This window comes from Saccostrea cucullata, unplaced genomic scaffold, assembly GCF_032062105.1.
Source record: "Saccostrea cucullata isolate Sc308-1 unplaced genomic scaffold, CSIRO_AGI_Scuc_v1 ctg16884, whole genome shotgun sequence".
Classification (NCBI taxonomy): domain Eukaryota; kingdom Metazoa; phylum Mollusca; class Bivalvia; order Ostreida; family Ostreidae; genus Saccostrea; species Saccostrea cuccullata.
This window is the reverse complement of record NW_026928536.1, coordinates 1-19146: the sequence shown is the minus strand read 5'-3', so window position 1 is coordinate 19146 and position 19146 is coordinate 1. Positions and strand designations below refer to the sequence as shown.

The 19146-nt window shown below is 34.4% G+C and overlaps 1 pseudogene; it reads left to right on the top strand.

The window, feature by feature from the left end:
- Nucleotides 1–19140, top strand: part of LOC134277869 (mitotic checkpoint serine/threonine-protein kinase BUB1-like) — a 30170-nt pseudogene extending 11030 nt beyond the window's left edge.
- Nucleotides 19141–19146: the final 6 nt, after the last annotated feature.

The window sequence follows — 19146 nt, the reverse complement described above, 5'->3', positions numbered from 1 at the left end:
TTAATTCTTTGAAAATATTTTCCTTTGCTTCTGGTTTAATGCCAATGATCCAAGTATATATATTTATGATGAAGAAAGCAAAGCGGTTTTTTTTGCCCCCTGGGTCGGGGGGGGGGGGGGGGTACATAGTCTGAAAATAAAATAATGCTTTGAAATCTGCTCTTTGGTATTAATCAACCATTTTTTGTAAAAATTTGCAAAATTTTGAAATATGTGGCCCCTGGGTCAGTGGTTCCTTTGGGATGAGGTGCACAACTGGGTATATAGTGGAAGTGCATTTTCTTTTTGTTACTCTGATCTACCTCTGGGTATTAAGTAAATAGAGTAGGCATGCTAAGTTAATAATTATGATAAGCAATGGTGCCTCTTTCAAAATTGTGAATTTCATGGTCTCTGGTTTAAAACACGAATCAAATTTAATTGTTTGAAAGTTGTTACACAATACTCAGGTGACCTATAAGGCCCGTGGGCCTCTTGTATAACTAGGGATGGGTATCGCCAAAAATTTTGTATCGCGATATATCACGATTTTTTCCCACAATATCACGATAATATCATGATATTTTTAAAAGCAGTTTTTACAATGATTTTATATGAAAAGTCATTATTTTTCTAAAAAATATGCTAGAAAAACAAAATTTTACTTTCTTGAAATTTTTATGTATATAAAATCAATTATGTTTGGACAGTAAAATGCCGTTCTTTTCACTTTTTACAACATTTTTTATATTTTCTGTAATTGTAATTTGAAAGATTGAACAAATAAATGAATTCTTTCTGGACTTTATAATATGTACCTAAAGAACGGTATTTAAGTCTCCGTATCACGATACGTATCACGCAACAAAAAATCGCGATTTTCCGGTATACCGATAAAATCACACATCCCTATTTTTAACTAAGATCATGAAAATGGTAAAAATACATAAGCACTGTTGGATGGATTCTCTGATTGTGACAGATTTAGTCTTGAAATTTTCAAATATTATGTTGGATTTTGAGGAAGTAATTGATTAAATGACTCCATGTTGAGATGTGCTTTATTGTAGGTCCCTCAGAGAGGAGGAGTTGTTCCACCAGTTGTGGGGAAACCTTCGTTTAGTATACACGTGGAGGAGAACTCAGATCAGCCAATGATGTAAGACTTTTACTGTGTTCAACATTCATCATTTTAAGGCTTTAGTCCTATAGATTTAGTACTTCTTTACTTTACTCTGACAGGTGTTATTTTGTATTTTACAGGACACCAAGGAAATCTTCCGGAATGGAAAATCAAGTTTTAAGGTTGTCAATCTCATCAAATTTTGTATTTAATACTGGATATATAGGGGTTAAAATTCATGGGTGTATAGTTTTGTATACTTTTGCAATTTTTTTGGTTGCATTTGTATATTGTCATTTAGGTGTGAATGAATTAATGCAAAAATAAAGAATGATTATTAAGTGTATTATAACCATGATAACATTTTGCCATCTTATGAATTACTGCATTCTCTGTTTCCTGAATTTATATCTTTATTGAGGGTTTAATGTATTTTAGATTAATTCAAACATGAAAAATTCTTAATTACCCTATAAGGGTTGTTGAATGTCTGATTTTGACTGTTTAAAGGCCCTATTCCATATTCAAGAAAGGTGCCCTTTTCCTAGTAGTCTTTTCTCCATAAATACATATACATACAATACACAAAATCTTCTGATATGATACAGTGGCTGGAACGTTATTGTTGACAACTTACACGAACGATCACGTTTCACGAACGATTCCGCACGATTAACGCACGATTAAACCTGTTACACGAACGATCTTTCACATTCACGATTCTACACGTTACACGATCTTACACGATTGTTAACGCAAACGCACGATTCTTCACTCAAAATAGTTCAAAATATTTAGGAGTCAATATTTTCAAAACGAAATACGTCTTAATACTTATTTAAGATTTCAAAGAATTATCAATATTATTTCATAGACTTTGAAGAAAAAAACGGAAAATGATATATCTGTAACTAAATATATGCAAGACTTAATATTTTAGATTAAAAACAATTATTTCTAAGGTAATTCTCCGATCAAAAAAAAAAAAAAACGGATTTTGTTCGTTCTATTAGACGATGTACATGTATGTGGATTGTATAATTTGATTGAATTGGATATCATGATATGCAGAAAGGGGGATACGATTGAACAAAAATGGCAGCATGGAATGACTTAAATTATAATTACAAATTTTATCCTTATATTTTCAATGATTCAATGTCTGATAAACTTGCCCAATTATTCAACTTTTTTATTTGCAGAAATTTAAAATTAATTAATAACAAATAGGCTCAAGAGATAAACACAGATAATCAAAACTCCCGAAAATCATTCCGTGTCCATGTATATTTGTCGACTAACTAGTTATGTAAGCATTGAGTAAAAAAATATATATATATTTATTTATTTTCAATGAATTGATTTCAATATTATCTTGACCACAATAAGAAGTAAATAATAATTAAAATCAGATTTTTCAAAAAGGAGTTAAAGATCTAAGTACGGTTTATCACAATATTGATCGCGCTATTTGACCTGTTGACGAGAACTTAATATTGTACGACTTACTATATTGCTTGTTTATGGACGATAATTAGTTCGCTCTGCGTTCTATTATGTAAATTGCGCTTTTTCATTTTATTTGGATTTTCATTAATAAATTTAGAAAAACAAACGAGGGAAATGCTTATTTTACAAATAACATTCCGATAAAAACTTGCAAAACGAAATTTACACGATTCTAAACGCACGATCTCGCACGATTAAAAACGCACACGATTGAGTCTGATACACGAACGATCTTGCACGTTACACGAACGATCACTCACGATACACGAATGATTCTACACGATTGGTTTGTCAACAATAACGTTCCAGCCACTGTACTTGTACTTTATATAAATCTAGTTCTTATATTTACTTCTGTATGATATGATAATGCCGCATAGTTAGAGTATGTATATTATTTGTAGTGCAAGGAAAGCACCAAAACACACAGATCCCCTACATAACTTACGGCATGTGACAGAAACAGAAGCTGGTGTTTTTGTTCCCATGTACTGTAAGGATAAAGTTTATTATGGAATTGAGGAATTTTCATTTGAGGAAATTCGGACTTTAAGATGGAAAGCCAAGAAACGGGCGATGGAAGACAAGAGGCGTAGAGAAAAGGAAAAAGAGATTGCAGGTATCAACCCAAGTGTTAAAATGTCTAATTTGACAGCTAAAATTAGAAGGAGGGCATACTGTAAATCACCTTTTATTCGTGAGAACTTTATTTTCACGCAATTACGCGAGATAGTGTGCTCGCGAAAATTTAATTCTCACATATAATAGTATTCCTTTAGAATATATAGAGCAATAACCACAATTCGTGAAAATTTTGTCTCGCTAATCAAGAGTCAATGACTTTCTCACGAAAATAAGGTGTCGCGAAAATTTATTGATCTACAGTATTGCTTTGCTGCTGTCTCTCTGTTGGTCCACCAAGTTTCTGTTCATTTTCTTCTCAACCCTTGAACGTATTGAAATGACATTTGGTATACAGATTTATCATAAGAATATCTAGATGGTCACGATCGGATCATTTTTGACAGAGTTATGTCCCTTGGACTTAGAAAAATTCCAATTATTTGTAGTTTCTGTTCTCTGCAGAGGGTGGACAAAATGATATTTGGTATACAAATTTGTCATAAAAATATCTAGGTCAAGTTCTGTTTTGGGTACGATCACGCAAATTGGGAGAGAGTTATGCCTCTTGGACTTAGGAAAATTCCAATTAGTTAGGAGAGGTGGGCATAAGTGTTTTACAAATATCTCTTGTTACCAGGTGATTAACTATTAACTTTTGTAAATTAAGCTATTTTAGGTTCATAAACACTGTAGTTTTGAGACATAAAATCAAGAAACTGTTTATTGCCACGTACATACAGTGTATATATAATATCAAAGTACTGAGAAGTACAGAGAGAAGGGCTTATTTATAAAGTAGTACTTAGTGAATAAGAAGACTGTTTTGCTCTTTCTTGAACTTTCAATCGATGGAAAAATATGTCCCTTGAAAATCTCCATCTATGGGAATATGTCTCCCTCTGTGGTTAAATATGGCATGATTTCTGTCTATATTTAGCCCAACAGGAGGAACTGCTGAGAAAGCAGGAGATGATGCGTCATCAGAAGGAGGAGTTCCAGCTTCAGAGGGAACAATTCGAGAGAGAACAGATGTCCATGTTCGCAAGACTCCAGGAGAAAATGCAAGAACGAGAACAGCAGCTGGAAACAGCCAGGTCAGTCAGAGGTTATAGGTCATGGCCTGATTGGTAAATAGCCAGGTGAGTGAGAGATGAATAGCCTATTCCAAGGTAGAGATTATAGGTCAAAACTAAATAGGGAAATAGCCTGGAGCAAAGTACTTAAGTAGAGATTCTAGGTCAAGGCTAAATAGGGAAATAGGCTATTGTAAGGTAGAGATTATAGGTCAAGACTAAATAGGGAAATAGCCTCGTGCATTTACCCTCGAGTAAAGCAGAGATTATAGGTCAAGGCTAAATAGGGAAATAGCCTCGTGCAAAGTAGAGATTATAGGTAAAGGCTAAATAGGGAAATATCCTAGTGCGCAGTTGTAAACTATGATGTGTTTTAAACTGTAGGAACACTTTTTCTCTTCTCTGTTTGTTTCAAAATTCAGTGTATAGGTTGTTTTGATCTTTGCTCTATCAATTTCACCCTTACCTGAAAAATAGATTTAAAAAAAAAAATTATCTTTGTTGCCAGCAACATGTACAGACACAGAGAGATCAGCTAGAAAGAGACATTGAGCGCCGAATGCAACAACAGGAAACAGCCCGTTCTTCTCGACAGTCTCTGCCACTAAATGATGTACAGGTGGTCCAACGTACGTCTGATGTGGCTCCAGCTGGGTGGAGAGCAGAAGGGGTATATCCCCGGGGTGATATGGCACCAGCTGGGGGGAGAGCAGAAGGGGTATATCCCTCTGGTGAGAGACAAACATCCTCACATGTACATGAGGAAATGGAGACCCAGTCTCAGTCCCAAAACCCTCTCCAGGTTTGTATAATACAACACGTGGTATGTTATCTTGTACATGTTCTGTGTTTGCAGCAGTTTGTATATTTTCATGGCTTTATATTTTGACCTGAGCTGTTGCTGTAATTTGTTTTCATATAATCATACATTTACTGGCTGTCAAAGAGTATTCAATGTATTTTGATGCAAGAAAAAATCTTAGTTACAATGTGTTTATTTTTTATTTACTAAAGTAATGCTAATACATGTATTGTGAATAAGATAATGGCAAAATTTAAGATTTCTTATCTCTGTAGAATCTGAAAATTAGTTAAAGTGTAGATTACCTACACAACTAAGCTTTATAAAGAATCATAAGTGTGAGCATGAGCAGAACTATTTAATTAATGTGAAGTAGGGTATGAATGAGTCATTCAATATGATTTTCCTCTGTATATCAGACTTCTACATCGACACCCAGTAACCGGTCCTTACTGAATTCTACTGGATCCTCGGGGCTTCGAACTGGACCGACACCAGACAGAAGTAAAAGGGTAAGGCTTACCTACAAACAATAAATAGAAACAAAATAGTAAGACTTAGCTACAGACACCAGACAGAAGTAAAAGGGTAAGGCTTACCTCATGTACCTACAAACAATATATAGAAACAAAATAGTAAGACTTACAGGGTTTGAAATTAACAATCGCCCACTTGCAATTTGCGACCAATATCCTTGTGGGCGACTTAAACTTACGTTCAAGTAGCCCACATGGCGATTAGAAAATTTACGGTTAATGAATATTTGTTTTTCAATTTTGTCCAAATATTCCGTTTTTTTTTCTTTTGAAAAATTTCGTAATCAGTCAAGTGCTTTATATTAACCAGTGAGAAGTACTTATACATAAAGAGTCTGAGTGATTATGATGGACACAATGTGGCATCGATGCGTCAATGAGCCCAACAAACAAAAAAGTATCTTGGTTGTATCTGTGAAAAAACCTGCCATGTGCCCGAATATATGATGTTTAATAACCATATCAATCTTTTTAAACAACAGAGTTCAACTTCAAATTTAGATATGTTGTGCATAATGTTTCTATGGATAGAAAAGAAACACGAAGCATACGATAAAAAAAAAACGAAAATGGGGTTGTTGTATTTTTATTCAATAGAAGGTTTGATAATTTGTGGGCGAATAATTTTGATGTGGGCCCCAGAATGGCAAGGTTTAGTAGCCCACATGGCGACCAAGGATTACAAATTAGTTTAAAACCCTACTTAGCTACAGACAACAGAGAGAAGTAAAAGGGTAAGGCTTAGCCACAACCAATATATAAAAACAAAATAGTAACTATTCCTAACTATTTTGTTTTTATCCGGTATTTGTAGATACTATAAACCAGCTTTTATTTGCGATGACTTTATTTTGCAATTTACCAGGGATAAACTAGTTTATGACGATTTATTTTCATGATCAGGCCTTTTTGAATCTATTCTTGATATGCACATAGACCTTAAGGAACGGTTTGCGGCAAGAAATATTCGCAATAACGGAGCTCTCAAGAACATCAGGAAAATTTTTCACACTAGGAATAGTTACAGACACCAAGATAGATGCAAAATAGTTATGCAAATCTACAAAAACCGGATTTTTATGAAAAATAGTTAGGCAAATCAACAAATACCAGATAAAAACAAAATAGTAAAGCAAAGCTACCAACAGCAGCTCATATAAGTCATCAATCAATAACTGAAGTAGAGCTTTATGGCAGAATTGTGGGGATTTACTGTATACAGGGAAATTTTCGCCCCTTTCGCCCTCTCCTTGATTGGGCGAATTTAAAACGGGGCGAATTCAAATCACACCTCATAATTTCTTAAACAGAACTTAGATTGGGCTAATTTAAAATGGGACAAAATTGTTCACAAGTTCAAAAGGGCGAAAATAACCCTGTATACAGTGATTTTGTTATCAAACATCAATGAAATTTAAATCCTACTTAATTCTCCAAAAAAACAAAATTTATTTCCAATAAAACCTAAATGACAAAAAAAATTTAACCCCATGAAAATTTGTGCTTCTACAGTATTTACATTTTGGACTTATTTTTTAAAACAGATAATTACATTCTATAGTTTAAAGTCTATAAAATGATTTACAGTGTAGTTTTTCAAACTTCAATGGTTTAAATTGAATGGGTTGAAGATGTTGACCACTTAGATGTAACTGTAAAACGTGCATGATTAGATCACATGACAAAACAAGGATTATGTACACCTTGTTTAAATGATATATAAGGGAAAAGCATTTGCAAATGTTAATATGTAAGGTAACATACAATATTGGTAGTTTTATCAAATTTTTCTACGAATGGGATTTTTATGTCTTGTGTTTTATAACTATATTCCAGACCTCTGATTTGTGATTTTTATTTTTTTCCAGTCCTTTACTGCCCCCTCTCCCACTGTTAATACAAAGGAAGCCATTAACATTGTGATGGGGATGTTCAACACGTCTCTGGACTTCGGCTGGGATGATGGAGGACAAGAGACTGTGTCACTACCTCTCCAGAATGGTGAGAAAAAAAATAGGTTTAGCGGAGGGCAGAGGAAATTTTTTTCCAATATAGATATTAATCAATACATTATGTGTTTGTTGTTTGAAGACTTTCCTTTGTTTGGATGTCAGCTTTTGTTACAACTTCTTCTAAATTGATAACAGAGGTTCCTGCAGCAGCTAGTCAACCATTTGCAATTTTTAGCTCTACTGGTCAGAGACCAGAAGAGCTTATGCGATAATAATGCGTCCGTCGTCCGTCCGTCTGTCTAGCTGTCTGTCTGTCCGTCTGTCTGTCTGTAAACAATTTTTCAAAATGCTACTCCTCCTACAGTTTTAGTCTGATTTCAAGTAGACTACACTAAGATACACAATTCTGTGTATCGGTTTTTGATTTCGATGAACAGTGTTGCCGTGGTTACTAAAAATAGAAATTTCTGTGAAATTCTTTCAAAATGCTACTCCTCCTACAGTTTTAGTCTGATTTCAATATAACTTGGCACACAAGTAGACTACACTAGGATACATAATTCTGTGTATCGGTTTTTGATTTCGATGAACGGTGTTGCCGTGGTTACTAAAAATAGAAATTTCTGTGAAATTCTTTCAAAATGCTACTCCTCCTACAGTTTTAGTCTGATTTCAGTATAACTTGGCACACAAGTAGACTACACTAAGGTACACAATTCTGTGTATCGGTTTTTGATTTCGATGAACGGTGTTGCCGTGGTTACTAAAAATAGAAATTTCTGTGAAATTCTTTCAAAATGCTACTCCTCCTACAGTTTTAGTCTGATTTCAATATAACTTGGCACACAAGTAGACTACACTAAGGTACACAATTCTGTGTATCGGTTTTTGATTTCGATGAACAGTGTTGCCGTGGTTACTAAAAATAGAAATTTCTGTGAAATTCTTTCAAAATGCTACTCCTTCTACAGTTTTAGTCTGATTTCAATATAACTTGGCACACAAGTAGACTACAATAAGATACATAATTCTGTATATCAGTTTTTGATTTCAATGAATGGTGTTGCCGTGGTTACTAAAAATAGAAAATTCTGTGAAATTCTTTCAAAATGCTACTCCAAATACAGTTTTAGTCTGATTTCAATATAACTTGGCACACAAGTAGACTACACTAAGATACACAATTCTGAGTATCAGTTTTTGATTTCGATGAATGGTGTTGCCGTGGTTACTAAAAATAGAAATTTCTGTGAAATTCTTTCAAAATGCTACTCCTTCTACAGTTTTAGTCTGATTTCAATATAACTTGGCACACAAGTAGACTACAATAAGATACATAATTCTGTGTATCAGTTTTTGATTTCAATGAACGGTGTTGCCGTGGTTACTAAAAATAGAAATTTCTGTGAAATTCTTTCAAAATGCTACTCCAAATACAATTTCAGTCTGATTATAATATAAATGTGGCATGCAAGTAGACTGCACTAAGAACATAAAGAGACTTAATCAAGGATCATTATTCTATTTATTGCTGTTGAAAAGTTTCAATTTCCAACTGCTTAAGTACTTTTCTCTTCCTTTGCTATAAGTACAAACCAGTAGAGCTTCAGTCTCGACAGAGACTTCTGGTTGATGAGAATGCTCAGGCAGAAAAATTTGGGAAAAAAGGATTTATAGTTCATGAAGATCAGACCGATAAAGAAAATCAGGCATTGAACACTGATCAGAACAGGTTAGTTCTACAGTACTGGAGACTGGTTACTTCACTCACCCCTTAGTACACCCGACATAATACTTTATGATGACATCCCTGATGGTATGACTTACCTAAATTTCTATCATGTTTAACAACTTTCCAATCATATTAAAGGGTAAGTTTTGATTTGCTGACAATTTTTAGATTCCCTAAATAAATCCCCCCCAAAAAAATCATTGGAATGCAAAAATCATACATTCAATACTAATGAAACATACTGATACAAAATGAATGATCAGAATGATATACAGTACATACCTTTCTATACCTCAATGTAGATTTGGAGGACAGGGGAGCAGTATTCCTGTCCAGTCTCTGGGACAGAGAACCAAGAAGAAGGAGAGTTCTGGGGGTGCCAGAAAAAGCGATACATTTGTAAGACATTGTTTTGAACATTTTAAGACATTGTTTTGAACATTTGTAAGACATTGTTTAGAACATCAGTAAGATATTGTTTAGAACATCAGTAAGACATTGTATAGAACATCAGTAAGACATTGTTTAGAAATATTTTTCCAATTCGTTAGGCCAGTATGATTTATAAATACTTTTGCAGTGCCTTCTTTCAGTTGAGGAATATTTTCTTTGGTCATTATGCTTGAAAGGAACAAAATGATAACAACACTTTGTGCTAAAAGTGTCATCTTTAATATAATGGATTCAATGAATTCTCAAATTTTAAATATTTGGGTTTAAATATTTGTGAACAAAATACTTGTCTTTTTAAAAACATAGTGAAATTTTACTAAAATATGCTTACACAGGATTTGGAGAATAAGATGGAGGGAATAGAATCCCAGGCTGGGTACTACGAGGATTTCACCATCGCACCAGTGGGCTCCCACCAGAGTTTTGCTGCCATGGCCAGATGTGCCTCCACCCCCTTCAATGAGAACCATGAGGCCCCACCCCCCATACCTAATCTGTCTAACATACAGGCAGATAAAACTGCCAACAACACCCCCTCCCTGCCTCTCCTCTCCCACACAGCAGACAGCCAGGCAGCTAACAGCTTCTTTCCTGATCAACAAAATGGAAGGTAGGGGCTTATTCTACAGCAGTCCAGCAAGTAATAAAAAATTTATTGGAGTCTTAGAATTAGTTACAATTTTCGAAATTAAGTGAAAAAAAAATTTTTATTCACGTCACAATCTTTGTTAATATTCTTCTGTATGAGGCAAACTATTGTAGAAGCTTCTGTGCAGTGTGAGACACAAACTGCAATCATAGCAGAAAGAGTTACATTTATAGTCAGATTTATATGCAGTAACATTCTTCTTTTATAAATAATACAATGAACAAAGCTGCAGATTTTGGTAATTGTGCTATAACCACAGTAAAACAATCCCATTACTATCCTGTTTATATCCAGTCCTATAATGGAGGGCAGTAATGAGGAGTCGGACCCCAGCAGCCAGTCTCACCATCAGACTCAGCATAGTACTGTCCACCCCCAGGGGGAGAGTTGCAACCCCTTGGGACCAGCCCCTCCCATTCATCATCTGACTGTGGAGTCGGCAGTGGGACCTAGTGATCTGAATCATATTCTAGCCACATAATAGACGTGTCCACCTACCACCCCCCAGAGGAAGGGCTGGACTTAGCTGACCAGTCCATGTACATCGACACCCACGATCTGTTTGATGCGGAGACAGTCAAGGGTATCCTGGAACAACTTCCCACTTCCATTAAACTCCACCCCAGGTACCATGAGGTCCCTAGACAGATCCAGAGTATCATATGTGGCCTCAATATCACACTAGGTGAGAAAAAGAAGCATACTGTAAACCAACTTTTATTCGCGTGCGAGAAATTTTTGCGAGGTTCGTGAGAGCCTCGTCATCGCGAATATTTCTCGCTGCGAACTGATCCTTCAAGTCTCTGTGTCTATTATCAAACGAACCAAAAAGGACTTGATCGCGAAAATATATCGTCGCGAACTACTTTACAACTGGTAAATTGCGAAATAAAGTCGTCGCGAATAAAAGTTGGTTTACATAACTATATTTCTATCTGTCTAATACTTTGACCTGGGTTTGTGTATCAGTCATAACTATAAGTATCTAAAACTTTGACCTGGGTCACACATCTACATTTCTGTGCTTACCTATTGTAGGATCGGACATGTATGAGATCAAGGAGAAGATAGGTAAGGGAGCGTTTGCCAAGGTGTATAGTGCCACATGTGTTTCCTTCTGTAGCACAGATATGTTGGACTTTGATGAACACCAGTGGATTTCAACGAGGCAGAATCCAAACTCATAGCATTAAAGGTAAAGCCATCAAAGCCTGGATTTAATCTGAACAATTAATCCTTGGGTTTCATCTCTAGCAGAGATATGAGATATAAGATGGATGTTCAGTAACACAGTAAACTGTTAATCAGGAGAATAGGAAGCTTACCAATCAGTAAATCCTACAATTTAACTCTTTTTATCTCTGATCTCTTTATGTTGAATGCCTGGGATTTGTCAGATAAAGACTGCACTATTAAATGTTCTTATAATGAGTAAAGAATATATTTTATATAGTAATTTTGAGTCATTTACAAGTCATTGAAGTTATGGCTAATTTTTAACTAAGATATATTAGTACTTGTAACAGGTCTTAATACATGAGTGGTACAAGTTTATGCTACCTGAGTGGAACTTACTGTTTACTGATTTCTAAGAATCTTAATCATGTTAAAAGTTCAACGCTAATTAAAACGGGGCTATAGTATGCAAATGGTTGTTTATAGTGACCTGTGTATGTTGTAGGTCCAGAAGCCAGCTAATGTGTGGGAGTTTTATGTCTGTACAGAGATGAGTGGTTATTTATAGTGACCTGTATATGCTGTAGGTCCAGAAGCCAGCTAATGTGTGGGAGTTTTATGTCTGTACAGAGATGAGTGGTTATTTATAGTGACCTGTATATGTTGTAGGTCCAGAAGCCAGCTAATGTGTGGGAGTTTTATGTCTGTACAGAGATGAGTGGTTATTTATAGTGACCTGTATATGTTGTAGGTCCAGAAGCCAGCTAATGTGTGGGAGTTTTATGTCTCAGTACAGAGATGCAGAAAAGACTACAGAGGTTACAAAGGCCTGTAGATGTGGTTAGTACTGGTATTGTGTAGTGAATTTCCCATGATGACATCAGTTAAAGGTCCCCCCCTCAAATCTGAAGCATTCCTTTTCAATTCGTTAGGGATGGGTATATCCAAAAATTTCAAATTGCAATATATCATGATTTTTTCCCAAAATATCACAATAATATCATGATATTTTTAAAAGCAGTTTTCACAATGATTTTATATGAAAAGTCATTATTTTTTTTAAAAAATATGCAGAAAAACAAAATTTTACTTTCTTGAAATTTTTATGTCTATATAAAATCAATTATGTTTGGACAGTAAGATGCCATTCTTTTCACTTTTTACAACATTTTTTTATACTTTCTGTAATTGTAATTTGAAAGATTGAACAAATAAATGAATAATTTCTGGACTTTATATTATGTACCTTAAGACCGGTATTTAGGTCTCTGTATCACGATTACGTATCACGCAACAAAAAATCGCGATATACTGGTGTACCGATAAAATTGCACATCCCTACAATTTGTATTCCAAAGCCATCGTTTCCCATTATCTAATATCTATCATATATTAAGCAAGCATAAATTGTTTAAGACATGAATAAATTAAAGCAAATGTTTATAACCCTAAGACCACCATAATTGATTATTGTGAAGTATTATGTTGGTTTATGTTACAGCGTCCTGCAGTGATGTTCATAGATAAGGGTTACTTCTACACAGATGCCAGCTGTCTGGTCACAGAGTACTGTAAACACGGCTCATTACTGGTAAGTTTTACCTGTATCTATGGTATTGTAAATCAGTTTATACCCAGTAGATGGAGCAGTTATAAGAATAACATTACTCTAGGTTTGAATATTACAATTTTAAAAAAGTTACACTCAAACACATTGGCACCTAAATTGATATAACCGAGACTCAGGAACATGGTCTTCTTAAAGTTTATATTGACTGTTTTGCGACTCTAAAATTCCTTGAATTGTTCCAGGATGTTGTGAATAAGTTTGGGGAGACTAATAAGTCCCAGGAGTTCCTGACCATGTACCTGACTATAGAACTGATGCACATGGTGGAACAGCTCCACGCCTGTCAGATCATCCACGGAGATCTGAAGCCCGACAACCTGCTAGTCAAAGGATTGTGAGTATTTGCAGATTGTAAATTTGAAAAACGTGCAATGTACATTATTTCACCAAATAAAAAAGAAATGGAACTTTCCTGTAAAATTGCTGAAAAGAAAATCACAAAGCTGAGCTCTTAGTAGACAAGGAACAATGAAACAGGTCAGTTAAAATAAAATTGACCTTAAACTGCTATGCAATGTTTCCAGCTGACATTGAGGGGGAGGGGGAGTATCAATTGAGCATTTTACAATATCTACATGTAGCTGACTATCCTGCCTTATTTGTAGCACCCCACTGCCTGATAGCAGTGATCCAGAAGTGGTGTTCCGGGGGAACAAGCGGCCCCTTCTTCTGATTGACTTTGGACAGAGTATTGACATGTCACAATACCCAGCGGGGACCACATTCATGGCCAAAGTCAAATTAAAACCTCCAGCTTCATGTGTATAGAAATGCAGACCAACCGACCCTGGACTTATCAGGTATTTGTCAGTGTTTAACTGGAAGCTTTATAAAATAATAGATATGGCAAAAAAGCATCAGTACCTTATCTATGCACTCTGACTGTCCATAATCTATTTAAACAACAGAATTGAGCATTGTCATGTAAGCTTTACACTTGAACTCAATTCTTTTATAATTTTTTTGACAGACTGATCTGTTTGGCTTGGCGGGAACCATTCACGTCTTACTGTTTGGTCAGTACATGAAAGTTTACCAGGAGAAGGAAGAGTGGAAAATTACACAGTCTGTCAACAGGTAAACACAGATCTCACTGGTCAAGTGGTGAATATCAAAAAATCTGAACAATGATTTGAACAGCGATTTCACAAGTCATGATATATACGTGAAAATGATTCATGCAGTAATTCTGTTTTAGTGAAGTTATATCTTAAGTTTGTTTTAAATTTATTTTCAACAGCTTTAGAGGGGATTTATGGCACGCCGATTGGTTCAAAAATATTTTCTGCACGACCTTAAACAAAAATTACACGAGTAAGTCCAAACTTACACAAAGTGTGGAAAATACACACAAAGTTATTGAAATTTACACAAACAATACAAAAACTACACAATCAACAAAATATTTACACGATATAACGAGAAAATTACACAAACGTAAAAACGAAAACTGCACAAGTGAGAATACAACATCGACATAATATACGACGCATCCTCATTGCGCACATTTCATTAATATTCATCAGAGAACAGCTCAGTGTGGCTTGGATGCTTGAAACGTTATAAAACAAGAGGATAAGTAATGTGTTACCAATATTAATCTTCTAAAAAAGATTCAGTCTTTCAGAATTACGCTAGACTCTCAAGAATATGCTCAACGTGTTTCGTACTTCTAAAAAATGACAGGCACACAATATATAAATTAACACCCCCGATTAAAATATAGATAACGTTAAAAGGGGGTGCATATACACTATATACGTATTATCAGTTGCGTGTTTAATTGTTAGATTTTTTGTTTCATTCCTCTATATAGCAATATCTTTTGAAAGTTTAAAACAATGATATTATCATAATAAAGGTAAATAAATAAAAACAGCGTGAGGTAATACAGGAGAGTTAACAACAAATCAAACTTTTCTCCTCCACCACCCACTGTGTGTACTGTGGTAATAATTAAGGAATGTGGATGCATGACCTTTTCATATCGAAAGAGTCCTCCCTGCTGGGATAAAATGAAAGACACTTGTACGCTAATCGATTTATAGTTATTTGACACAACAATGATACCTTTTGATTGGAGGTTACTAGCAATTCGTACAGAGATTTTGAAGCAATGTTGCTGTCATCTGGGTTGTGGAATTTGCCCAATGTGAAAAAGTAATACATGTAGTCTTAAATTTTGAACAAAGGTGGTGATTATATAAATACATGTATACATGAAAATGTAATAAAATTATACACTCGTTTTACTTATGTGAATTTCAACTTAATTTCTGTTTTTCTAGTGTAGATTATTTTGAATAGGTAAAATGCATATTCATAAATGAGTAAGACAATTTAACAAAAAATTATAATTTAAAATTATAATATGCAGATACATATGTAGTATCGCTTTTTAAAGGGGGTGCCAAAATGAAATAACCTAAAAAACCTAATCAACAAGCAAAAAAAAAAAAAAAAAAAATGTAAAGCGCAAAATCTCGAAAATCCTATTTCGTTGAGGTAGTGAAGCACCTTCAATTCCAATCCAGCAACAAAAAAGGGGGCTTTTCAGTGGACATTTTACAATGGAAGTAGATTTTGTTTGCAAAAAAAAAAAACAAAAAAAAAAAACAACAACAACAACCAAAAAAAAAAAAAAAAAAAAAACAAGTGGGGGGGGGGGGGTGGGGGGTCTACAGGCGTGATTGACGATTAATTTCGTTTCATAATTATATAACCATGTTCTTTTTTTTTATAATGGCCATATACATGTATTTGGGTAAAAAAAGTAATCAAGAAACTTATAGTGTTTGGAAAATAATTTTAAAAATCATGAAGTCGAATTTGAATTGTAAACAGAATAAAGAACATGAATTATTTGCATTTTTTATGAGTGATAAAACGCGTTCTATGACACTGCTGTATCCATTCTAATTTTTCTTATTGCATCCTACTTGTAACATTGTATGTAATATAAATGTACTTAGTAAAGCACAATGTTTTAAAAATAACAAAACACAAAAGCGCATGTACATATAAAACACATAGGGTATATATATTCTCCTTTATCTGGTCCTTTTCATTAAAATGAAAACATTTATCATGTAATCGTCATTACGAATGAGGGTAACGCTCACAAGGAATGTCTTGTTTTTTATTGAGTAGTTTATAACTGAAAATATGAGATTACATGGAAAGAATTCATAACAAAGTAGACTAAAGATCTCCAACCAAAACTGATATCCTGATATTTTATAAGTATGAATACATGTGTTATTAGAATAAAATATTTTTCATGTTTGGTGTTAGATGCAGGCGTGGGTCCTTTCCAGGGGGGGGGTCCACCCCAGTAAAAAAAAAATCCAATCCCAGAAATTTTTTTGACAAGCAAAGAAAGAAAGAAAAAATAAAACTCAAATCTTTCACTTTTCACATCCATTTCGCACACATATTCGCGTTTAGTTGGGGGAGGGGCAGCGTTTTCCATAACTTTTTTCTTGCTTTAGTATATACATTTTTTAAATCCAGGGGGTCCTGACCCCCCCCCTCTAGATCCGCGCATGAGATCTAAATACATGCTGTTTACATCTAAGGTAATCCCAACGTTCTTAAGTTAAAAAAAAATAATTATCCAGCCAAATGAATCGAATATAGGTATTTATAATTTCATATTCCGAATGGTAAAGAAAATAAAATAGGTATAAATGAAAAGTACCAAAATTAATTCTACAGTTTAATGATTATAATTAGAAATCATTCTGCCAATTTCATGAAGAATCAACTTTATTAATCGTTTGATTATGCGAGTGTTAATTTTATATTTATACAAGTAATTTCCGTTTAAGATGTATCTTCAAATTAGAAATTTTCAAAAGCAACAGAGAGTTTATTTAAATAAAAAACATAACAAAATAATTTTAACATTTTTTTTTTTAAGAAAATCAAGATCTTAGTCAAACGCACTGTATATCGTTAGGTACTTTTAGTTCAGAGTCGAGTATGCATCATATTCATTTTTTTACCCGCATTATACGATTCCTTTTTGTCACAATTTTTGTCCGGCATCAAATTATACCTCTGTATATTGGTTAGGATCTCGGTCAATATAAGAAAAACATAATATTTTCGAAAAACGTTTTCTCACATATATATAGATCATATATATAGATCACATGGAAACACTTCATTTGTTCGATTGACATTAGCTAGAAATTGGATCGAGTTTTAGCAAAGAAATAAAGAAGCAAAATAAAGCACATGCCATCATCAACGCCATTTAATTTCCATTCTCGATTACATCCAGCTCAGTATACATGAAGCGATAAAGAGTACAGAAAACCAAGAACACAATGAATATTCTATGCGCATAATAATGATATGCGCAGCTGTATGCGCAGTAAAATTGTTTGTGTAATTTTTAGTTTCCTCTGCTCGTGCAATTCTTGATTTTTGTTTGTGCATATTATACCCCTAAATCGTGCAAAAAATGTCGGGTTTGTGTATTTTTCATTTTGTTTGTGTTAAAATCTTTCAAACTATGTGCAATTTTTACCTGTACGTGCATTTTTATTTTACTCGTGTAATTTTTTCATCTAGCTCGTGTATAAAATCTTTATCGTTGTGCAGAAAATACTTTTGAACCAATCGGCGTGCCATAGGGATTTAGTAATGTGCTTGTGTATATGTGTGTTAGTTTGTCCTGTGTGAAAAGGACGTGACATCATTTACATCGGGATTGATGTCAGAGGCCCTGATTTATTGATATGCTCTTTGCGATAGGATGCTCTGCTTTGTAGTGTCCTTATGAAAAGTTGATAATTCAAAATCATGCAGTCAGAACGTTGGGTTGATTGACAATTCTGTATCGATTGGCATCCCTTTTGGGAATGCATTTTCTTTCTGCTTAATTAAATTAATTGATAGAAACAATCATTCAATGATAGTTTTATGATTATAATGAAAAGGTTTTTAATTGACAGGAAATTTAACCAGCAGCTGTGGAGGAAGATTTTCTACCCTTTGTTGAATATTCCCAGCTGTGAGAAAATCCCTGACCTTTCTGCACTGAGGAGAGAATGTGAGGAGTATTTTGTCAGTGCACTATTACCCACTTACAAAAAACAGATCAACAAAGTCATCTGTAAGTTAGACAGTCTGACCAGTAAATAAGGAACCAGCAAACAGCAGTCATCAGTCAGCCAGTGAAGGGGACCAGTAAATAAGGAACCAGCAAACAGCAGTCATCAGTCAGCCACTGAAGGGGACGAGAGAAAAGAGGATTTCTGTTAATAGTGTTACACCTATTGATGCAAGTAATGGATGTCTGATTATGTTGTTCTTCCTGATGACAATATTCTGGTAACTGAAAACAAGCTACAATGATATTAACAAGTCATAAAGATAATAAGTACATTAATATTAAACTACAATTTACTTGAAGAAGTTGAAGTTGAAAATTATTACAGACTGTATATGAATGTATGCAGAATGATTCTTTTATTAGCTCTTAAGTTAATTGAATGCTTATCTGCAAGTAAACTGGGAAGGTGTTCAATAAAATCATTAATCCCATGTCTTGGCTAAACCAGACATAATTTGTATTTCTGTTTCCTATGTAAGAAATAAGCATCTACCCTAGCATTTCTCAGTAGCTTCTATATTTTCATTAACATCTAAGAACCTGCCTGCTAGTGCTTCGAGTCAGTGAGGATGTGTAACTATATGTAGTGCACTGAGGTTGTATTATATTAAGCTTTGTATAATTTGATTCCTATACCCGTTTCTAGTCGGCCCGGTTTATTGTTCTTAGCTGATTAGCATGGTGTGAGGGCTTTTCCAAGAAAGGTTATATGAAGAGAGGAAAAGAATATGTTCACAAGCAAATGTAATTATAATCAGCAACAATTATTTAATGTTATATCCC